Source organism: Pteropus medius, unplaced genomic scaffold (genome assembly GCF_902729225.1).
Source record: "Pteropus medius unplaced genomic scaffold, Ma_sr-lr_union100, whole genome shotgun sequence".
In the NCBI taxonomy this organism is placed as follows: domain Eukaryota; kingdom Metazoa; phylum Chordata; class Mammalia; order Chiroptera; family Pteropodidae; genus Pteropus; species Pteropus medius.
In genome coordinates, this window is record NW_024344378.1 from 14854674 (window position 1) to 14876919 (window position 22246).

Here is a 22246-nt window from a genome sequence, read left to right on the forward strand (position 1 = left end):
TTCTCGACCTTAAACGGATGTAAATTTTAGTTTCCCCCAAAACAAATATCTAGAAGAAAGAGTCAATAGTTTATGAGTTGAATGTGGAAATGTAACTGAGTGGGCATTATTAGAATCTCCTGCTATTAAGATTACTTAAAGATTTCCATTTTTTTTTTGACCCTTCATATCCCTCAATTGAGCTTGCAGAAATTGTGACCTATTTTGATTGAAATCCTAGATGTATAGCAGCTAAACTCCAAAATAAAAATGAAGGAACCAAAATATTTTGTCTCTCCCTTGAAGTGTGGTCTACAAGGATTTTGATTCTAGACTTAAGCACAATAATTTAGAAATGACAGTCCACCTGAGAGGTTTGATGTTTATCACTTTTCTATTAGGAATAAGTAGTGAACAAGTCAAATCAAATTTATTAAGAAAAATAAATTTTGGAATTCATTTTGCACAGTTAGTTGGGATTCTCCACTGTAGTGTTTTATTTTGTTGTTGTTTTATTCCCCCTAGGCATGAGCAACCTCTCTCCTTCTCACAGCTGGGACTGGGTAGGGTATTACTAATGGCATGGTTAGGACAGTTTTGATTTCTTTTTCCTTTTCTTCTTTCTGCCATCAGGCTGTCATAACTCCAGTGCTAACTGACTACATAATTTGGAACAATGCACATTCTATATCCTATATTTAGAACAATAATATTAGAGACAACAAACTAGAGAATTGATTTTAAGGGAAATACACATAGACCACAAATGAAATTAACACCATTTAAAATGAAACACTCTCCAGTCAAGATGGTAGAGTGGTAAATGTTGTGCTTACCTCCACTCGGGACTACATCTGAATTACAACTAAACTACAGAGCAACCATCATTGAGACTCTCCTGAAGTCTAGCTAAACAGAAGTCCTACAAATAAGGACATACAGAAGAAGCCATCTCAAGACTGGCATGGGAACAGAGACGTGGAATGGGCTGGTCCCACATCTGTGTATTGAGGTTAAAAATCGGGAAGGCTATCTTGGTTATAGAGGTTCCCTCAGAGGAGTGAGGGGACCCAGCCCCACACCCAGCTCCCAAGCCCAGGGTTCCAGTGCTGGGAAGAGAAGTCTCCACAACTTCTGGCTGTGAAAACCCGTAGAGACTGTGACTGAGTGAGACAGCGGGCTGTTGGACTGCCAGGAGTTTCTCTTAAAGGACCCATGCATGGACTTACAGATGGACTCACTTGCTCTGAGCTCTAGCACAGGGGCAGCAGCTCTAAAGGCACCAGAGACAAACAGGGAGGAGCTGAGTTGTTGAGCTTCAGAGTGAAGGCTGGAGGGGCAGCTTTTTCCCAAACAAAAGTGCTGGCAGAATTACTGTTCCTTTGTTGGGCCCTCACCCACCCAAGTGCAGACAAAGGACTGCCATATCTGAGTCTTCTTCAATCTGGCTACCCTGCGCGGATAATTCTCTGAGACCCCACCCCACTCAACTTGCAGGCCCACCCAAGCCGCTTCTAGTGGCTTTTCCATTATAAAAGTCCTGTCTTGACTCATACTGCAGACTTACCTAAAATCTCTCTTAAGGCTCACAAAACCCAAACAAGCAGTATCTGGCTTCAGCATGCCCTATACCTCTTGCTGAGCAGCCCATTAGCAGCAGCTGGCCTTGGTTCACAGCTTGGCCTCTTGAAGAACTTCCAGGCCCAGTGCAGGTGGAGGTGGTCCCAGGGCCCACATACCTGGTGGCCAGCTTCCAATTAAGCCAGAGCACCATCCAGCTGCCTCAGTGGACAACATACACCTAAATGGCAGACAGGGCAGGCAGCAGAGCCCTGCTAAAGCTAATCCTGCTCTGTAGGGTCAGCCCCTGCATAACAGCTCCTCCACTGTAGTCATGGCCAGTCCTCACAATCAGCCTATGGGTCAGTCCCTCCCACTGATGTGCAAATAGCAACCAAGGCTCAACTACAGCAGGATAGCACACACAAACCATACAAGGGATGTACCTGAAGAATCTGGTTCATGTTACAAAGGAAACTGTGCTACTGGGCCCCACAGGACACCTATTATATAAGGCCACTCTACTAAGACCTATAGGAGACATAGCAGCCCTACCTAATACATAGAAATAAACACAGAGAGGCAGCCAAAATGGAGAAATAAAGAAACATGTCCCAAATGAAAGAACAGAACAAAGCTCTGGAAAAAGAACTAAACAAAATAAAGACAAGCAATCTACCAAATGCAGAGTTCCAGACACTGGTTATAAGGATGCTCAATGAACTTAGGGGCAGAGTAAATGAACTCAGTGCTAACTTTAACAAAGAGACATAAAACATAAAAATGGAGATAGAAAACATAAAAAGAACCAGTAAGAAATGAATATTGTAATAAATGAAATGGTGACTACATTAGAGGGAATTAACAGTAGATTAGATAAAGAGGAGGATCAAATCAGTGATTTAGAAAATAAGGTAGCAGAAAATACCCAATCAGAATGGCAACAAGATAAAAGAGTCCAAAAAAATGAGTATAGTTTAAAAGACTTCTAGGACAACATCAAGTGTATCAACATTCACATCATAGGGTTACTTGAAAGAGAAGAGAAAGCAAGGAACTGAAAACCTATCTGAAGACATAATGACAGAAAACTTCCCTAAACTGGTGAAGGGAATAGACATACAAGCCCAGGAAGCACAGAGTCCCAAACAAGATAAACCTGAAGAGGCCCACATCAAACCACATTATAATTAAAATGCCAAAGGTAAAATCAAAGAGAGACTCTTAAAAGCAGCAAGTGAAAAACAATTAGTTATTTATTAAAGAGCTCCCATAATCACTGTCAAAACAATTAGTTACTTACTAAAGAGCTCCCATAATCACTGTCTGATTTCTCAACAGAAACTTTGCAGACCAAAAGGAATTGGCATGAAATATTCAGTGATAAAAAGCAAAGACCTACGACCAAGATTATGCTATCCAGCAAAGCTATCTTCAGAATCAAAGGACAGATAAAGAGCTTTCCAAACAACAAAAAAGCTAAAGGAGTTCATCGCCACCAAACCAGTATTACAAGAAATGTTAAAGAGACTTTTTTAAGAAGAAAAAAGAAAAAAGTTCAAAACTATGAATAACAAAATGGCAATAACTACATATCTATTAAAAATTACTTCAAATGTAAATGGATTAAATGCTCCTATCAAAAGATAGAGTGGCTGAATGGATAAGAAAACAAGACCCTTACATATGTTGCCTTCAAGAGACTCATTTCACATCGAAAGACATACGCAGACAAAATAAAGGGATGGAAAAAGATGTTTCATGAAAATAAAAACAAACAAACAAAAAAGCTGGGTTAGCGATACTTATACAAGACAAAATAGACTTTAAAATAAAGGCTATAACAAGAGACAAAGAAGGATCCAGTAATCCTACTTCTGGGTATTTATCTGAAGAAACCCCAAACACTACCTAGAAGGGACATGAGAATCCATATATTCATTGCAGCATTACTTATAATAGCCAAGATATGCTGGCAACCTGGATGTCCATCAATGAATGAGCAGATAAAGAAGAGGTGGTGGTGCATATATACTATGGAATATTTCATAAAAAAGAATGAAATCTTGCCATCTGTAACAACATGGATGGACCTAGAGGGTATAGTGCTGAGTGAAGTCAGAGAAAGACAAATGCCATATGATTTCACATACATGTGGAATCTAAAGAACAAAATAAACAAACAAAACAGAAACAAACAGAGATACAGAGAATATTTTGATGGTTGCCAGATGGGAGGGTTTGGGGGAGGGGTGAAAAAGAAAAAGTATATATGAAAAAGTAAAAATTGGTAGTTACAAAATAGTCATGGGGATGTAAAGTACAGCATAAAGAATATAGTCAATAATGTAATAACTATGTATGGTGTCAGATGGGTACTAGATTTATTGGGGTGATTACATTGTAAGTTACATAAACGTCTAATCACTATGTTGTATACCTGAAAGTAATATAATATTGCATGCCAACTGTAAAGTTAATGTCCAGGCCAAGAAAGATTCCCTGCAGTTACTTCCCTTGAAGTGAACATTTTTACATCTGATATTCCACCTCTCATGGCTCTAAACCATGGCATGAGAAGTGAACATCACCAGTACAATCGAGAGTAGCATGGAAGAAAACATATTTTCTTCCCTCGCTCAAGCAATATTTTTCTGAAGCTTTTCTATGCCTTATTTTCTTTGCTTGTCTGCCATTTCTTGAAAATGATAGAGCTCATCTCTTATTGAATACTGAGATTATTCCCAAGGAAAAGACAGCATGACCACACTGAGGGAGCCAACTGAAGAAGGTAATCAGAGTAAATAAGGTCCTTTCACAAGCTAACCTGCTGTGGCTTATAGGCTTTCAACCTATGAAACCAGAGGTCCATCTTATTGTCTTCTTGTCTCTGTTGAGAATAGAAGCCAGTGAAGGTCTCAGAGATCTTTCAAGTTTCCAAGGAAAATATGGCTTTAATTAAAACTAGGATTAAAAAGCAGATCTTGATTTTTTCTCTATTGTAAAGCTGTTTAATTTATTTTAATGCCACATTTATTTTGGAATTCCATGTTCTGTGTTGTGGGATATACGGGATATAAGTCTAGTTAAGCACTCCACCCACCAGTGAATAAATCATCTGTGCCCTAGAGTATCCAACTACTGTTGTTTCTTCTCTAATATCAGGAGTTTGGGATCTGACTGCCTTAGGCACCGAATTTATAATCAACCAACTGTTCAAACATCAGATCACCTGTCTATTGTCTCAGTTAAACTTGATATAGAATCATAAAACACTCTGCCCTCCCCTAAAGAGATTATAGTCTGTGTTGGAAGAATATGTACATATTATCTCTCAATATATGTATATGTATATATAAATAAATATATATATATATTTTTTTTTCTATCTATCTTCCATTTATCTACACAGAAACAGAGAGGAGAGAGAGAGAGAGAGAGAGAGAGAGAGAGAGAGAGAGAGAGAGAAAGAAGAGAGAGAAATATATATGAAGGAGTTAGCAGGGGAAAACGTTTTTAAAGAAATGTCATGGGAGTATAGTCAATAGGGAATACAGTCAATATTATTGTATGGTTGTGTGTAGTGCCAGAAGGTGCTAGAGTAACTGTGGGGGATCGCTTCGTAAGTTATATAAATGTCTAGCCATTGCACTGTATACCTGAAACTAATATAAAATAAGTTTTTAAAGTGCAAAAAAAAAAAAAAAAGTGAAGCCTAGACACCAAAAGAAAAAAAATGTATAAAAGTGAAAACATCTAAGGATGAAAATCAGTAGCTGCTAAGGCTGCTTCTAGATATGTGAGAAGTATGAGTAGACGATATGCCATTTGAGAGAAGAGAGTTTGTTTTAACATAGTGGTTTACATTGTTTTCAGAAACACAAAGAATGCAATAAAATAGATGTGAATATATGATTTTACATATATATACATACTGATCTTACACTATTGCATGAGAAAATAAAATTTAAGAGAGTTTGAAAAAAAAAGAAATGTAGTGGTTTTATCATATAAAAAGCTGAGTTTGAAACCAGGCCTAAGAGAGGGGTGATACATAATAGAACCACTACCTTCTTTAATTCTCAATTTCTTAATCTGAAAAATGGAAACAAAGGCAATGCTTGCATTCTAATTTTCTCTGTTTAAACATCAGGAGACTGAGAATACTTTTTAAAAGATTTATTCCCAAATGTATGGGCTCTTGACTGAGTGAGATTTGAGAAGACACAGGCAGACAGACAGACAAATGCAAGCAAACACATAACACACATGCAAATTAAAATTATATCTTCAAAGGTATATTGTGTTAGGAGACCATAAGATAGAACAGGTTGACTTTAGGAGGTGTGAGTACACCTGAGGAGGTGAAAAGTGAGCCGGAACGTTGAGGATGAATGGAGTTTCTAGGAATGGCTGGGTAACAGGGAGATGAATGAATCAAGCAGGGAGTGTGACAAGTCTAAGGGGCATAAAGCAGATGGGTATGATTAGTGGGGTTGAGTAAAATGAGGAAGGGAAGTATAAAATATGAAATGAGGCTGGAGACATAGGCAGTGCAGGCTCCTGTACAGTCACATCCACGTGATGATGTTTTGGCCAAGACAGACTGCATATACAGCGGTGGTCCCATAAGACTCTAATGAAGCAGAAAATGAAATTGGGTGGTAGAGCTGGAGGGAGATCAGGTTTGGGGAGAAAGGTTATATATTTGGTCCTTGATATGTTAAGTTTGTAGTTTTGGGGGATATCTAAATACCAATTTCCATGTGACAGTTGCTCAAGAGAATCCCAAATTCAGTAGAGCTGTCTAGGTTAATGTGCTACTTATTATTATTTTTCCCATCCAAATTTATCCTTTCTTGTCTGTTCTATAATAATAGAGATGGACCTTGTAACTATTTGTCTTTTGCCAGCTGGTTCAATGTCAAGTTTGTCAGTAGAGGTGCTGGAAGGACAGTAGAGAAGGAAGGGGTTTCTCTTCCTAGCTCTGGCATTGACTCTCTACAGGTTCCTACAGTACAGTATACAAGTACAGTATCCTGTTTGATACAGTATATGTGCATATATATTCCTTGAGATCACCAACCCTGTTTCTCTATGTTTCCTTCTGTTTTTATAAAGTGAGTTTTATGACAGTAAAAGGTTACAAACCATCGCTTGCCACTTTCTCGTGGCAGTAATTTCACACCTAATGGTCAAAATTGTGAACACAAGGAAATGCAGAAGCTTGGCAGCTGACAATGGGGTACAAATAGGAGTGACAAAAAAAAAAAGGGACTAAAATGCAGCTAATAAATTGGAGTTATGCTGAAAAAAACCTGCCCCAAGTGTGCATGGGAAGGAAATACAAGAAAGAAACTTTAAAAGCTGATTATCGATGTCTGTTAATTATATTAAGGAGGGTCAGCTGATATTTTAAGGTAATACTACTAGTAGCAATAAGAATAATTATCATAATAGGTTGATAGTATCTCTCTTTTATTAAGTGTCATGCACTGTGATGCCGTACATTGTGCCAAGGGCTTTGCAAGATGACCTTATTTGAGAATAGAGTTCCCATTCAGTATACAGAGTACACTTTATGCACTGGGCAGATTATTTGACTTCCCTGAACATCAGTTTATAAATCTACAAAATGTGACTAAAGTCACAAAGCTGGTTTAAATTGGTAGACATAGATTTTAAACTTAAGTCCAGCAGACTCTTGAGAGTAAATCTTTTGCCATCTTGAAGGATTTGGACTAATAAGAGCATCTGTGTGTTCTTCTTATGACCAGGAATGAACTCTGACTCAGAATCAGAAAGTTAAAGCAACTTTACCCTCCACACAACTTTGTGCAAGTTTCCCTACTTGTAAAATGAAGAGATTGGACTAGGTGAATTCTCTGTTCCTCTCTAAAGTTAACATTTTACCATTGACTTTTCTGTAAGCTTTTTTAGAGAGGCATCTTGATTTCCTTCCGCTGTTACCAGGTAAAGTAAACCCTGCATAGTCCTTCTCAGTTGCAGAGCAGAATGAATACATGAGAGAAAGAATGACTAAGGATCATTGCTCACAGCACTGTTTCAGATGCAACAGGAATAGAGGGATATGAGAACCAACTTTTCTCTCATGGCCCTAGGTTCTGGGATGTCAATCCAATCAGAGGACACTTAGGCTGGAAGAAATCCTCAGATACCAGAGAGAATCAGTCTCCAAATGCTCTTGCTGCAACAATCTCTTGATTTTTTTTTTTTATCTTTATTTTCCAACATCTAATGAGCCTGGAGTCCAGAAAACTCACTAACTGTTGATTAGTATCTCAGAAGTAAATTTGACTTACATACATTTAAAAGAAAACCAAGCAACATTAAGGTTACAGTCAGAGAAGGAAGGGATCCCCTAAGACTCCAAACCACTCTCATGTTTTAATAACATAGTAACGTAAGGAGTTGGATGGACAGGCCTAATGCGTTGAAGAAAATGGGCAGCACTGAAAGATCCACCCAGGTGATGGTACAAATTGGCTTCACAGAGAAGCCGGGTAGAAAATGCAAAAGAGTGTGAGGTTTTCAATAACTATGTAAAGCCCATATGTATGTTTGAGAATTTCTTGGGTTATTTCTCCCCAATCCGGGTTGCAGGCTACTCTAAATAAATCAGTGATAGCAGTTTCCCATTGTTCTGAATCCCACTCTGCTATTCAGTGCTCCTGCAATAATTGGGAAACAACAGATTTCATATGTTAGTAGGTGTGTGAGTTGAAAAATGGATATAAAATCCATCAGTGTCTGTTGCTTTGAGCAGCTCACCTACCTCCATGAGAGGTCGAGACCACAGAAAGGCAATGTACAGAGAGCATGTCGATATCTTCCTTTTCCACTTTAGCTGGTTGGTTATCCCCGCAGCCGAAACATCATGCATCTTTTCCTCCAGCCTTTGAATGTATGTTAAATATTTAAATATAAAATTAAAGTTATCTTTCTGTAAATAACTCACATGTAGTTAAGCTCTTTTTCACTTTATTTCAGTAGATTGTTAGAGATGATACACAAACATCCAGATTTATTGTTTTTCACTTCTAAGAAAAAGTTTAGTGAAGCTTGACCATTGCTAAAGAGGCTGGGATTTGGGAAGAAGAAAGTCATGTTCTCTGTTACCAATTTTGGCTTAATTCATTGATTTTGTAAAAGTGTAAAACTACATCCTCTTCTCTTAGAGCTGTGGACCTCCATCAGGCCACCGAGAGGTTCACAGCTCTGTATGGCACTTCTCATCAACAGCCCTTCTCTCGACTGTGCCTGATAATTGCTCACTCTGGGAGAGGCTGCTGTGCAGTACTCCTGGGAAGAGTTGGAAATAAAACACTACAGGTTGTTTTATTTACCCCACTTCTCCTGCCTTTTTTCTTCTTTCATTTAAAGGTATTCATTCAATTGTAAACTTGAAACATTTGTTGTGGGTTTTTGATTAGGTCTCATAGTGACACACTTAGCACAGAAATTTAAACTGGCTCTTTCTCACAGAACCTATTTAGTTCTGCACTTGCCCTCCCCTGCCCCCCAGTACCCCCAGGGCCATGCCCACCCACCTGCACAGCCCTTTTACAAACACATGCACCTTTTAAACCTTTAAAAGGACATGCTTCCCTGTCTGAGATCTAAGAATATGTGGAAAGTATGTATTTAGGCTTTGGGCTGGAGAAACTATATTTTCTTATTTCCTCCAATAAGGAATTGATTTCATAAGCATGGTCCTTACTTACAATCCAAGATCTTAGGAATTCCTAAAAAGTTAGCTGTGCACTGAATAATTCTTCCGTACCTACTCTTTTTTTGCAGATTGACTTTGAAAGGATGGTGTTTGAAGCTCTTTAACCTCTCTGCCTTCACGTCTTAATAGATAATGATCTATAAAAAGAATTTGAGGCTTAAAGAGTTTAAATCACCTAAGATTTGAGGCTTTGAGAAGTTAAAATAATCAACTACCCAAGTTTACCTGTTGCTAGGTGATGAACCCAAGATTTAAAACCAAGCAATTTGACTCTGGAGACTAGAGGCCTAATCACTTTCCTAGGCTTTCCCCCTCCCCGCCCCCCTCCAGGAGACTGGTTGAAAATAAATTTAAATGGTAACTACAGCATGTATGAATGCATGCATATATGTGTGTGAGCATATGTATAAGTGTGTGCTTCATCTGCTTCTCAGAGACTATTTCCAAAGTCCACACCTGTACACCTGCGACTGTAAAAGAATGATCCATCTTACCCGCTCTATGGTGTTTGCACAGCCAATAACAATTCCTAAGGATTTATCAGCAGTTTTGGTGGTCTTCTGTGAAACTTCCCTCTGGGCTGTTGACCTTAAATAAATAGCCAGCCAGATATTTCTCCAGCAAATAATGCGTTTACTCAGAAACAATAGGGAAGCGGTCTTATAGCGGAAACGGGAATTCAGAAGGTCTAATGTAAACAAACAGTTCATTGGAGGAAACTGGGAGTTCAAAATATAGTGGCTTTTCATTGGCTGAGTTATAATAGTCTTTCATTGGCTGGGGGGTTGCCAGGCAGAGAAGATCCTCCTTTCCCTGCTGTGGTAGAGTGGGAAAAAGATCTCCTTGTTAGAGATGGAAAGTACCTCTCTTCCTGTTGGGCATAATTCAAGGTAAGTGGTAGCGTGTGGTAACTCCCCCTAGGGCAGTGGTTCCCAACCTTTTTGGCACCAAGGATGGGTGCTCCTGTGAAAATTAACACCTGATAATCTGAGATGGAGCTGAGGTGGTGATGCTAGCACTGGAGTGTGGCTACAAATACAGATGAAGCTTTGCTTTGCTGGCCCACTGCTCACATCCTGCTGTGCAGCCCCATTTCTAACAGGCCACAGACCACTACCTATCCCTGACCTGGTCCCAACTCCAATTTAAATAAGATTTCTCTTTATTAATATTCACAGGGCTTAGCCCAGCCCTCCAAGGAATAGCAAATGCTCAATAAATGTTAATTCAGCAATTCAATGAAGAGAAAGAAAACAACAGAACAGAGGCACGGTGACAAAGTTCCCTCTTTCTGAAAGCTCTCCTATTTCCTTCTAGTTTTTTAAATCCTTTTTCCCCCTTCTCATTTCTTATTCTTTCTTGGACCTCCATTTACTCTTTTTCTCATAGTCAGTCTCGCCCACGCGCTTTCTCTCCTCTTCCTCCTCCTGTTCTTCTCCACTTGTGGCTTTCTAGAAAGCTCCCATTTTGTTCTTACTTTTTCCCCCTATTTCTTTCTCAGACATTTTTTTTTCAAGTTTTCTTTCTTACTCATCCACCCTTTAGTTCAAGTCTTATTTGGAAAGTGAATAAATACAAATATAATTGTTTCAAGGCTCAGACAACGTGGGCAAGTTTTGTCTGTACAAAAACTTTTTTTAGCTGATAAATTGTAATTATTGTGAAGGGACTGACAAACTGTTAATTCATTCATCACTGTAAATGTTTCCACAAGAATTGCTGAACATTAGAGTGAATACTTAATGGACTCTTTCAGCAAACAGCAACCATGTTGAAGAGCTACTTGGTCAGTTAAGGGGTCTAGCCAAGTGACCCTCTCCCAGCAGACACTTATTTCTTCAAAGCCAACGGAAGATTATCTCCACAGTCAGCTTCAATGTTTTTTGGGTAACATGTTGAGGAGTAATTAAAGAAAACAATTAAGTTGGGTTCAGCTCTTGAAAGACCAAGAAATAAGATGAAGAGAAGGAGAATTAATGAAGTCATATATAGTGGGGGAAGTGGTTATGGGAAAGATGGAAAGAAAAGGTTGGAATTTGGCTCTTTTCCCCATTTTGTATCCATGACAAATTCTGTGCTATGAATATCAAATGTATTCTTTTTTTTTTATAAATCTTACATCAACACAGTCCAAGACAGTATACAAGACATTTTCACTAGAATAAGCTCATTGAATCCTCAGATAAAGATGTTGGGGTGAGAATCAGAATCACAGATAAAGTGAAGTCCCTAGCCATAATCACAGGTGAAGAGGCCAAAAATAGGGCAAGAGACAGATATCACCACGCTCATTCCCTCATTTCTATTCCATATGCAAGCACAATGGAGTCATGGGCTATTGTGAGAAAGAATATCAAAAGTCTCCTACCTGTCCCCCAACTGATGTAGACTTTCTCTGCATCATTTTCTGTGCTGGCAAGTTCCTTGATTCCCTCAGAAACCCATCCTTACACAGTGCTCTAATTCCTAGTACATATGCCCAAGTTTTAAATTTTTTAATTAAAAAAATAAAAAGTTTTTCACTAACACAAGTTTTAATTCTCCAATGTGGTTATAAGAATTCTCAAGAATGGGAGATAACACATGCTGATGGCTGCTTCCTGCTGTCAGGGCCTAGCACAAAATGAGACATCAACTTTGTACTTTCTGAATATCTTTCAATGAATGATGTTGAACAGATACGGACTTTGAGGAGTTAGAATAAATGCTGACAAACTTGATTTACATAGAATGACACAAATGGCTGATCCAAGGAGGTACACCACTATTAACTTCATCCTGTGATCCTCAGTTGTAGATTGTTGTCTGCCTCTTTATGATTTATGTGTGAAACTTCTTTGGTTAAAAGGGAAGACTGCTCACAAATTTTGCATCAGCCATAAAACTAACATTTTTTGGTGAGCAGTTGTTTTGAGTGGAAAGCTGTTTTGGAAAGGTGCATTTTAGTGTTTCCACTATTAATAGATCATCATTTATATGTTAGCCTATCTGACCAGCACAATGTCTGTTCTACAGTTCTTTTGGGATGTAAGTTGGCCTCTTATTGTGCACGTCAGTGAATAAATAAGCAATGCTATGGATTTGGCATCTTTCTGAAAAGCAGGCACTGCATATACATTTTCCACAAAACTTCAGCCATTATGCTGAAGGGGAAATAAATCTTACCATCTTAGTGACAGCATGTGAAACCGAAACCATGCAATATAGATTTCACTAAGAAAATGGAAACTTGTATTCTTTGACAGTGTAATTATTACACTCTGTCAAATTACTTGGCTTTCTTTCATAAAAATCACTTAATACTTCATGCAGATATTACTTTTGCCACCAAATATCACTTTGCGTAAAGTTAATAATTTAGGAACTTTTATATTTAAAAATGGCAAATCCAATGAATGAATGAATGCCATAACCAGATGGCTCTCCCTCCTTGAAAGTTCTGTATGATTGCTTCAGCCTCAAAGTAGGGCTCCAGAGAGAACAGGGGGTGCACATTAAGGAGACTCTGCTTAGGACATTGGAGGTCTGAGTGTCAACAACAGTACTGGAAATAGTTTAAGAGGTTATTGTGACTCTATTTAGAAGAGAGACATTTCCTCTCTATCAATAGCCTCTTTTATTCGCTGACATTTTAACTTAAAGCAAAGGTCTCATTTCTGCAAAGTCTATAGTCTCTGAGCCGATGCTCGCTGGTAAATGAAATACATTTTTATTCTTAGAACAGCAATTATAGTAATAATGATAATTTTAACTGACTTTTAATAAGTGATTAATATATGTCTGGCCCTCTTCTGGGTTCTTTATACATCCTATATTGTTTAACTTCCTTAACAATGTGAGATAGTTTATGTCATTACACCATTTTTCAGAAATGACAATGGCAATATTTAATAACGTTTACAAGGTCACACAGCTAATAAGTGTTCTAGTGTGAATTTGTATCTGGACAATCTGAGTCAGAATCAATCATGGTAATTACCACACTTACTGATTTCCTGTAATAGTTGTTGATTATTGAATACTTGCTCTTGAGCATACAGTAAGCATTTTTTCATTTGAAATTCACAACAAATTAGATATATTTTTGATTCTCATTTTATAGATGAGATTAAGCCATCTGTCCACAGTCACTCTGCTAATAATAATAAAGTAAATAATAGCTTGAAAGCTCAGTCTTAGATGTTACAGAATGTTTAATTTTTTTTAACATTAACATTATCCTGTTTCTTTACTGATTTTGATTTTCAATCCATCTCAGTATGAACACAGCTTTTTCAGGTAGAATGACTTTTTGGACACTAGTGGAGAGAGTTTTCCATACTCCAGAATAATAGAGATAATGAAATATATTTAATACAAAAGAGATCTTGTCTTTATCTGAATTTTTTCTACATTGATTTTTAAGGGATGCAAAAATATACACTCAAATCTAATTGCATGGATTAGACATGAAGAGAGAAATTGTATATACATTTCAACATCAAATTATCTCTCGAAAGACTATATTTTTTCCAAAGATAAAGATTTTAAAAAATTAATGTTAGATTATATATATTAATTCCTCATTTGTGATCACTATACAACTGGAAATATCCACTATCTCAGAGAGATGTATAAAGGGAGGATTTGGTTGATTTTTCAGTAATGACGTGATTGGTTCTTAAGTCTTCCATAAAATGCCTTAAAGCACTTTATGTAATATTTTACTTAACGCTCACTGTATTCAGTACATAGAGAGTATATCAATTTTATTGAAACACAGAATGTGGGAAGCAAATGTGAGGCATTAGGTTCAAATCCATGACCTGATGGGAATGATTTATGATTCACTAAAGTGGAGGTGGGTTCGTGAGAAGACAAAGTAGGAAACAACGCCCAAGAAACTCTACTGCCTTATGTTCTCCCAGCAATGATTGACCTTCACACATGCCCGTGGTCCTGTGGATGATAAATTTCTCAATGTATTTCCATAAAAGAAAATATCCTAATTTGTTTTCCTGTACTCTTCCCTGGACTAGAATGTGGGTCTGGGACAAAGGAGAGGAGTGGTATGGTGTTTAGGGGTTATCTCTTTTCTGAATGTCCCTATAAAATTCAGTCAAACCTCAAACCATTGCCAGGTAGACTCTTAGCACCTTTAGTCCATAAATAGTTGTTAGTTGGTCTTCTTGTGAGGGGAAGTGAAGTTGGGAATGACTTATGTCATCATCTTGGTGACGTCACTCCTCGGCACCATTGTAGAAACTGGGGCTGGTAGAGATTTTTTCAGAACCAGGTTGCAGTTTGAAGCAGTTCTTTCCAATCTACCTTTTTTCTGCTCTCCTTTCACAGGTTTCATATCCACATTGTGGTTTAAAGTTTCTCTCCAGTGACTCCTGTTCCCTCTCCTTTTACTTTTCACAGATGCTTCCTCCAAAATCTCTTACACATCTCACCCCATGTTGGCAACTACTTCTCGGAGGACCAAAAATGACTCATCTAAGCTATCAAAAATTCAAGTAACCACAACACTCTCCTGAGCATTATAAATTATAGACATCACTCTTATGTTATTGATATTCATCAGATTCCTTAAGATTGACTGGGCAGGTGTCAGCATCCACCACTCATTTATAGCCTATGAAGGTGGAAATCCCTGGGCCCATGACATGCTCTCCTTTCTCTTCCTGACTATTCCACATCCTCTCAGCTCTCACCAGTTCCTGAGGCAATTTTAAATTTTGTTAGCCATATGGGGTAGAGTGTCAAAGTGGACTTTGTAGATGTGTCCTAGTCCCAATCTTTCCACTCTCAGAGATTGCCAATTTCTTTCTCTTTAAGAGGGACTTACTATCAAAGTCAAGTACTTCAATAATGTGTCTGCATGGAGAAAACTGGATGGCAGAATCTCTGGACATTTGGCACTTAGGATAAAACAAACAAACAAAACAAAACAAAAATGCAAGAAATCCCCAATTTCAAGCCATGTTCCAAGGCTCCTTTCTCTCTCTTTCAATTCCTGCCTGACTCCTATATATGAGACTCTAAACATATTAAAATCTTATTCATTTTTACTCTGCTTACTTCTACCCATCTTTCAGACTTTAGCATAAATATCATTTCCTCTGGAAAGTTCATCTTTGCTTAGAAATCCACCCTACAAGCCTCCATTCCTCAGGTTACTTTAGACCCTGCTTTTTATGTTGCCTTATCTAATGCTGGTATTTATTCTGCACTTAATTGCTAATTTGCTTGTATAACATCAGTGTCAGCTGGGGGCCTTTTTGCCTTTTCAAATCCGGGTGAAATTGAATTGAACCTCTCAATGCCATGGCCTAAGATAGTGCATCTCTCCACAGGTTGGCTGCTATTAAAAACGGTAAGGTGAGAGATGTTATGAGTCCACATTTATTCTCCTGGACAAACTCTGGCTTAGAGTTGGTGAGAAAGTTGGGACGTAACTGTCCTGTGTTACCTGGGCTCTAAGTTGAAACGCATGCCAGAGCTCCGTTTTAACAACAACAAAACAATGATTAAAAGCATTTATGAGTACATTGTATGTTACTGAAGACTTTTTGAGGGAGGGTATCTGAGAATGCGCTCATATGCAAAGCATATAGATATGCTTCCCATATCTGTTTCTATTCCTCAACTGCCTCTGGTGATGTTCTAGGAAGCCCAAAGTAACCTTTATTATTCAGAGAAACTTTGTCCCTGTGAAACCTCGACATCCTTTAGCACTTGGACGAGTGAGCTGAGTGAGGTGAGGGAGGTTCAACTTTTACCCCAAGTCCTTATCCAAATTTTATCCAGAAATTTCTCTCTCCAAGAGAAATCTGGCATTGCTGCTAAAATAATACATTTTTTTCCAGCTCATTATACTTTTTTGGTTAACTCATTAGATTATAAGTTACGTGAGAAAAGGGAAGTGGCATGGAGCAATGCAGTTCTGGTGCTAAATCTTGTCCCCCTTATGTGACCTTGAGTTATTTCTTCTTTCTGGTTGACTTTTTTTTCTGGCTGACTTCATGTATTGTGTGTATTTAAAACTCAGTTGGGAGGTTGGGGAGTGCCTGAAAGAGGGATCCAGGGAGCCTTAAAGCTTTGGATAGTGTTCTGTTTATTGATCTACGCTTTGGTCAGAAGCTCCAATCACTTGGTGAAAATTCATTAACTGTGCACTTATGATTTGTTCACTTCTCTATATTCATGTTTCGTTCAGTAAAATCATTTGCTTTAAAGGCAAATAAACAACACAAACATGTCTAAATTTTTCATTGGTTAAAAAAAAAAAACCCAGTGTAAATGCATAGAAAATAATCAAATAAACAACAACAATAAATATAAAACCTCACTGAATACTCATCTATTTTGAGAGATTACTATTTTCGGAGGACTCCGAGGTGAAAAACAACTGTTAGAAGAGAGAGATATACTAGTAGTGACCACCGGCTCTAAATAGAATGGGTCATTCTTGGTAGCAAATATTTAATTAAAAACTTTACCTAATATAAGCTTTCCTTTGAAATATGACTTGAATAATGCAGTCTGAATTTTTAATTAAAGTTTATTCTGAGGCATTATGATATTTAATAAATTGAATGTAGAGATCATAAATCGAAACCTCAGAACCTCAGCAGCCATGCTGTCACCCTGAATGGCTCTGAACCCACAGCATGGTGTAACAGGATATTACAGCTCTTAGAACAAGAACACCAGAAGCAGGTGAACAGGCACATGATCGGTTCTGTTAACACAGATCAATTTAGATAAATGCAGGCTTTTCTGTGCCATTAACAGTAGCCTTCAATTATGGTAGACCCCGCGTTTATAATAAATGGGCTACAAATAGTTGAGGCTGACAAGGAAAGAAATCTTAAACTTCGGACACTAAGCACCACTGTGACTTCAAGTCATGCATTGAAATTGAACTCAGTCAGAAGATGGCAGGTCCAGTTCTCTGCTCTTAAACCTACAGGAAGTTTCTTAGGAGCTTTGAGACGATACCTCCTTAACCAAGTCTGGGAGAAGACTATCTTCTTGTAGAAGTTGGTGCCCAAAATGCTGAGAGTTAGTGTGGGAAAATTGAAGTTTTATTAAATGAGAATTCATAGAAGTGTAAATTGAATAACGGTTTTGAAGAGGTGTAATCCCTACTAAAGCTGATTATATGTACGTCCTATGGTTCAATGGTTTCATTCCTAGGCCTAGTCCCTAGAGAAACCACCTTATCATGCAACCCAAGGCATGTATAAAAATATATACATGAAATTCATTGATTAAAAAAATGACCCTATTCAAGCCTAGGCATATTGTTAAAAGTAAAAAACTGGGGCAAAACCCAAATTTCGATCAATATAAAAATGTGTAAATGAAATATGCTATATTTGTATAATAAAATATTGAGCAGTTAAAAGATGTATTAGAATCTCTTAAGTGAGTAAAAGTAAGCTGCAGGAGGAAAAATATGGTAATTTTGAAAACAAAACAATACTGTATTGTTTAGAGATTGATTTACAAACAGTAAATATGAGATGCAAATGAATGATAATGTGAAGTTCAGTATGTGCTTACCTCTGAAAAAGGTTTTAAATAATTACAAAATAAAATTAGAATCCATCTACTTACCCATATGTCCATATCTTAATATATTCAATAAATATTTATACTACTTTTTCCTGTCTTACTTCTTCTAAAGGCTAAGAAACCAGCAAAGAAAGACAATGATATATCCCTTGTCTTCGAAAGACATATAGTCTAATCAGAGGGCGCACAGGGAAATTTAGACCATAGTATCAGCGTTTAATAGTGGAGAAAACTCTGAAATGAAGATAAAGCTTGAAGCAAAAGTATACACAAAGCCTGACTCCCTGAGAATAGCTAAGATTTGGGGACATAATGGTATTGGGCAAAACCAACTCTGCAAACACAGTTTAAATCTTTTCATTGGAATTTCATTTTTCTTTCCAAGATGCAATGAAATTCATTGATTAAAAAAATGACCCTATTCAAGCCTAGATATTTCACACATTTTTTATAATAATTAAAGTTTCTGCATAAGGATTTTTTTTTTTAATGGGGGTACGTGTACGTATTTTTTTTTTTAAGTGGGATGACTGTCCTCATAAAATCAAACCAGTGATAGGTGTCATACAGGCATTTTGTATTTGGAAAGCATCCTATTTTCCACGATGTCCTTTATTAAAGAATATAGTAGGACAGACTGGAGCAGGTTCTCCCCCTCAAGAGAAAACCAGGGATGTATTTTGGATAAATCCATTGTCATTCTGGACGACATCTGTGTTGGACTGTGTAGGGGATAGTAAGAAAGAGGTCAGGTTAGATCACTTGGATGGCCTTTTTTCAGCTCTGAGACTCTGAGTTTCAGCTTTCAAAGGTGACAACTGTCTTTAAATGTTGCCATATATCTTTAAGAAACTATTGTGATGGTGTCATCCTTTAGTATCTGCAATACTTTGTTTAAGATGTACTATCATCAGTAATTTTAGTTTAGTTACTGCTTGGGTGATCTTGAAAATAACAAGCTTGGTGCAATTACTTCATTTATTTCTGTTCTAAAATTATCTCTTTTGAAATTCAAAGGGTACTTGATATGTCTTGTATTGAAGAAATAAAAAAGAGTTCTTCTCATCTAAAATTTCCATAATTTTTACAGATTTAAATTCAGCTCATTCTGAGTTCGTTTCTCTAAAATGAGAAGCTATTTAATTTTAAGCCTGATGTTAGATTTTATTTTTAACAATCATAAGAGTGAGAGACAGGCAGCTACTCTTGAATCCATTTTCCAAATAAGAAAACTAATACACAGAAGGGTTAATTTGGCTAGAGTATTATGATGACCAGATACAATCTGAGGAAATTGATTTCCAGCTTCACCTTCTTCTCTGCTACCTGACCTTAAAGTATAGGAAAGATTTACACACACACACACACACACATACACACACACACGCTCACTCACTCACTCCTAAGAGTGAGTAGAGGGAAAGAGGCTATGTATACATTATTAAACCTGTTTTTCCCCTAAAATAGGGGAAAAAAATGGGTAGAGCTATCTCATAATGAGAAGTTATAAATCCTGTTACATAAGTGGGCAGTCTCATATTGTAACAATAATTTAAAAAAAAAAAACTTTACTTTTTAGAGAAATTTTAGATTCACAGCAAAATTTAGAGAAAAGAGATTTCCAGTACACCTCCTACATACCCTTCCCCATTACCAACATCCCCCAATAGAGTGGTACATTTGTTATAATTGATGAACCTGCGTCAACACATCTTTATCACCCAGTCTGATTTTTACATTAGGATTCACTCTTGGTGTTGTATATTTTTGGTCAAAAATATAATGAATGACATGTATCCATCATTATAGTATTATACAGGGTATTTTCATTGTCCTAAAGATCCTCTGGCCACACTATAATTTTAATCCACGTAAACAATCCAAGAAACCTAGGAAATTATATACTTTCAAATGTCGTCAGTGTGAATCCAGGGATCATTGTCTCTAATAGCCTTTTATTAATTACTATGACTCAGAAATAAAGAATTCCATACTTAAATATTAAATCTAAGATAAACTGAGAGAATTAAAGTTAAACAGGTTTCTTTCTTGTCATACTTCTTAGAGCCTCTAATGCATTGGTGTAAAAGCCAAATTTCTAATAAGGAACGTATTATGAAGCATTTTCTAAACATTCATCTACAGGACTCTTTTTTATAGTGCATTTTACAAAACTCATTTTGGGAAATATTATTTCACTAAAAGAGGAAACTGAGATGTAGAGAGGTAAAATTATTATCCAGGAATAGATAGCTTGATAAGGAAAATTATGTTGTAGAGCAATGGGGAGAGATCATTGAATAATCATTTTGCCCAAAAAAGGATGACTACAAGGAAATATTTTATAGCCTATATAATGCTAATATAACAAATATATTCTCCAGAAAACTAAATAGGGAATAATGTAATATATGTATATTCCACACTTCTTTTAAGTATCCATCATCATTAAACAGTATACAGAAGACACACAATTTTATTTTGTCAGCAATAATACTACTCATGCATTGAATACCTATGAGATATCTGGAATACCAACAAACGCTAACATTATCTATACCTATAGAGATGCTCTGATAATAATATGCTGGAATGTGTTAATATATACTTCATAGGCCCATAGACTGACCTATGTAATTAAGGAGGAAAGAATTTTTCCCATCATTTAAGCTAATTCTTCTCTCATTTTGAGTAAATTGAGGCTCAGGTGGATCAAACAGCAAAGGCTTTTGTCAGCTATGGCCCAATAGCCAGTATCCCCACAGCACGGAGCTTTCAGCCTGATGTCCACAGCCATGCCCACTTTCTCAGGATGTTCATGGAGTACTCCATTCCATTCACATAAAACTTCCATTTGGGTTTATAGGATAGAGAACAATTATGAAATAAAATGACTATAATTCCTGGGCGAACAATTCTCCTTTTCAGGTAAAACAAGGACATGCTTTCCCCTCAGTGGAGGGTATGAGGAGGGGAATAGCTGATTGATACGTGCAGGATTCATCAGTCATGCATTCATGCATTTCGTTGTTTAGAAAATCTAACTTTATTTAGGGATGTGCATCCTTTTCAAGGAGAAAAATAGCCTTTCTATCTTGTCTACAAATGTCATCTGTGCTGCAAAGTATAAATAAGAGCAGTGGATACGAGAAACGAGATAATCTTTCAGCTGAGAAAGAAAAATAAAAAAGCTTTAACTTCCCTTGAAATGCATAATGTAACAAAGAAGGTACAATTTGTTTGTTTGTTTGTTGTTTGTCACTAGGTAGGCTCAGTGTCTACAAATGGCCTGGCATCCCATAACTTATATCAGAAGCAGGAATTTTATTCTTTCTGTTTAGACATGAGCACTGGATACCTGCTTACTCTAGACTTCCAACTCTGGAGCCCAAGAAACTGCCACCCAGTCACAGAAATGCAACACATACCTATCTAACTCCAGATTCTTCTCTATGTAAGTTACTTTGGGGCTTAGTATTTCCATCTCTTCCCAGTGGTGGATAGGGTTCATCTGACTGCCTGTCTGAATCTAAATTCATGCAGTAACCTAAGGTTGGGTCATTATCCTGTGCCTGAGTTTATCTTGAGCCTGAGTTTATCTTGAACACCCGGTTGACTGGCCAGTACTACTTTGCCTGATGTGCTGGCTCTCAGGTTTGAATCCTCAGCCTAGAAGACCAAGAAGTGCCCATGACTTCCTCCTTAGTTTAGCCTCCATTCCCTGTTCTTGATTATCTGTTGATCTGTTGCTTATGGTTCCTTGGGATCCCCTGGATTGTAGACTATTGTTTGGAGACTTACAGTGTCTAGTGGAAAATTCTAGGACACTTCAATTCTAGGTCTTATTACTCATGGCTATTCCTCTAAAAGTGTTATTCTAGAATCCTCTGGGAGCATCTCAGCCTCAACAAGTGAATGATGAGTTGCTGGTGATTCACAGCTATTGATAGGGCAAAGGGACAATTTCCTAGACAAAGCTCTGTGAAATGAGAGATGGGAATGCTTCCCTTCCAAAATACAGGGACCTGAATGCCAAATGCACTGAATCAGATAGAGGACATTTCGCAATAAAGAAGCACAACATTCATCCTAAAGATGTAACCATATATGTATGTGCATAATAAGAAAGCTACAAAATGCATAAAGCAAAAAAAAAAAAAATTGAGAGAATAAAAGAAAAAAAATCTCCAATCACATTCGAAAATTTTAAACAATTGTCTCAGCAATAGGTAAAAATATCAGACAAAAAATTTAACAGAAACATAGAAGATTTGAAAAACCACTTGATCTAATTTTTTATAGAACAGTACTTCCCATTGTAGAGTACAACACTTTTTTCAGTGCATGAGATACTTTGATTCAAATAGATCATTTTCTATTCAATAAAAC

The 22246-nt window shown here is 37.2% G+C and overlaps 1 long non-coding RNA gene across 2 annotated transcripts in view; it reads right to left on the reverse strand.

The window, feature by feature from the left end:
* LOC120609112 (uncharacterized) overlaps window positions 1-9961 on the reverse strand; it is a 155017-nt gene extending 145056 nt beyond the window's left edge. For both annotated transcript variants that reach the window (XR_005654676.1, XR_005654675.1), the window contains exons 1-2: window positions 9787-9961; window positions 8336-8456 (exon numbers count right to left, since the gene is read on the reverse strand). This is a non-coding gene — a long non-coding RNA (uncharacterized LOC120609112). The remainder of the gene's footprint in view (window positions 1-8335; window positions 8457-9786) is intronic.
* Between the last annotated feature and the right edge of the window lie 12285 nt (window positions 9962-22246).